This window comes from Balaenoptera acutorostrata, chromosome 2, assembly GCF_949987535.1.
Source record: "Balaenoptera acutorostrata chromosome 2, mBalAcu1.1, whole genome shotgun sequence".
Taxonomy (NCBI): Eukaryota; Metazoa; Chordata; class Mammalia; order Artiodactyla; family Balaenopteridae; genus Balaenoptera; species Balaenoptera acutorostrata.
The window spans coordinates 105,495,958-105,499,050 of NC_080065.1; positions in this window are offsets into that span (position 1 = coordinate 105,495,958).

A 3,093-nucleotide genomic window follows, 5' to 3' on the forward strand; every position below is an offset into this window, starting at 1 on the left:
TCCTTACTGATATTTTGCCTGCTTGTTCTATCAGTTACTGAGAAAAATGTGTATAAAATACCCCACTATGACTGTAGACTGTGAGGAAAGCCTAATGATTTAACACAGATTAGTGGAAAATATAGAATGAGAAAATGCAAGGAAAAGTTCTGGAAAGAGTGATACAAGTTATTTTTACTTGGAAGTGACACCTCGATTTTTTTTTAAATGAATTTATTTATTTATTTATTTATTTATTTATTTATTTTATTTGTTTATTTTTGGCTGCATTGGGTCTTCGTTGCTGCGTGCAGGCTTTCTCTAGTTGTGGCGAGCGGGGGCTACTCTTCGCTGCAGTGCCTGGGCTTCTGATTGCGGTGGCTTCTCTTGTTGCAGAGCAGGGGCTCTAGGTGCGCGGGCTTCAGTAGTTGTGGCGCACGGGCTCAGTTGCTCTGCAGCCTGAGGGATCTTCTCGGACCAGGGAATCGAACCCATGTCCCCTGCACTGGCAGGTGGATTCTTAACCACTGTGCCACCAGGGAGGTCCGACACCTCGATTTTAATCCCATCTTCTTCTCTTTCTATCTTCATAGACTTGGATAAATTTTTTAACTGCCCATAATCTCCTCCTAAAAGATATCATTTAAGTGCCTAGTAAGTAGTAAATGCTCAGTAAAATTTAATTTTCTTCCTTTTATGCAGAGGAACGGAAGGTTTACTCTAGAACAACACAGAGACTATAACCTGTAGTCACAGGTGGTTGGATATATTTATGCTTACCCGTGGGTAGAGTCCCTGGCGTGAACCATAGGTTCAGTACTTTCCATCTAATTCTCAGTATTAAAGAATCTCTTCAACATTTGTATATGACAGGTGGCTTAACAAGTTTATTCGTTATCTGTCATTACACAACAAATTACTACAAAACCTAGACAGTTTAAAATCACAAACATTTGTTTATTATTTCAGTTTCTATGAGTCATAAATCTGGGCCTGGTTTAACGGGGTACCTCCAACTCAGAGTTTCTCAAAATGTCTCTCACAAGGCTGTAATCAAGGTGTCGACTGGCATCAGTCATCTCAAGGCCCATTTGGGGGAGGCTCCACTCTGAGCCCACTCCTGTGGCCACGGGCAAGCCTCCGGTCTTTGCTGGCTATTGGCTGGAGACATGAGTTCCTCGCCACGTGGGCCTCTCCAGAAAGCTCCTCACAACTTGGCAGTTGTCCTCCCTCAGAGTGAGCAAATGAGAGAGCAAGAGAAGGCACCTAGACAGAAGCCATAGCCTCTTTTTTTTTTTTTTAATAGACTTCATTTGTTAGAGCAGTTTTAGGTTCACAACAAAATAGAGCAAAAAGTACAGAGGGTTCTTATATAACCCCTTCCCTGACACATGTACAACTACGCACACCGTGGACATCCCCTGCCAGAGTGGTAAATTTGTTACAAGATGAGCCTATATTGACACAACATTATCACCCAAAGTCCACGTTTAGGTATGGTACATTTTATTGGTTTTGACAAATGTATAATGACATGTATCCTCCATTATTGTACCATACAGAATAGTGTCACTGCCTTAAAAATCCTCTGTGCTCTGCCTGTTCATCCCTCCTTCTCCCTAACCCCTGGCAACCACGGATCTTTTTACTGTCTTCATTTTTTTTTTTCTTTTTTGTCCTTTCCAGAATGTCATATAGTAGGAATTATACAGTGGGGAGTCTTTTCAGATTGGTTTCTCTCACTTAGAACATGCACTTAAGGTTCCTCCATGTCTTTTCATGGCTTGATAGCTCACTTCTTTTTAGCACTAAATAATATTCCATAGTCTGGATGTACCACAGTTTATTTACCGTTCCATCTGCTGAAGGACATCTTGGTTACTTCCAAGTTTTGGCACGCCACAGTCTTTTTGAAACCTAATCTTAGAAATAACATCCCATTACTGCTGTGGAATGCAGTTCATTGGAAGCAAATCAATAAATCCAGCCCGCACTCAAAAGGGAGAGATTACACAAGGGTGTGAATATCAAGATGGGGGAGGGAGGATCACAGAAGCTATCTTGGAGCTTGCCTACCACACCAGGGAAGACGAGTGTTTACAGCTACCTTGACCATGCCCAACCAGCCACATCAGTGAAAGGATGCCCTTTATAGAGTCTGTGCCTGGAAAGAGTCTACTCTCGTTTCATTGTAGCGTAATTTACCAGAGTACTAAGACTACTGAGCAACACAAATGGATGCTCTTTTTGCTTTTTGAGAATGATCCTAAAGCAATGCACAGCACTATAAAATGTGCTGCCAGCTCGTTTTACTACAAAAATAGAATCTACTTCTGGCACATTCTCTTGTACAGCTGCCCATTCCATTCCAGTTTTTAAACGAGAGAGACCTCCCAATTACACTGTGCCATTTATCCCACTCCTCCCTGTACTGCAGAGTGGAGTATAGAATAGAGGCCAAAATATCTGATAAATAAAATAATTCCAGGATTACTGCACATATTATATCACATATATTTACTTATACTTCTGTACAGAAATGACAATGAGCTGAATAGACGGTTTTACAAAGTAGGCATCCACTTGAGAAATGTTTGGATGTCATGTTAAAGTGCAATGTGCAAAATTTAAAATAAAGAATATTTATTAACGCTCACAGTAAAATACGTATATAGGTGATATCATGTTATATACAGATTGATAAAATATCACTGGAATGGATATATGAATTCAGATTCTACATTTTTTTTTTGTAGGGAAACTTTATACTATTTACCCTCAAGTGGAATGGAAGGGTGAAATCTGGTGCTTTTTCTCATCTGCAGATTCTATTTATTTATTTATTTATTTTTGGCTGTGTTGGGTCTTCGGTTCGTGCGAGGGCTTTCTCCAGTTGCGGCAAGCGGGGGCCACTCTTCATCGCGGTGCGGGGACCGCTCTTCATCGCGGTGCGCGGGCCTTTCTCTATCGCGGCCCCTCCCGTCGCGGGGCACAGGCTCCAGACGCGCAGGCTCAGCAATTGTGGCTCACGGGCCCAGCCGCTCCGCGGCATGTGGGATCTTCCCAGACCAGGGCTCGAACCCGTGTCCCCTGCATTAGCAGGCAGATTCTCAA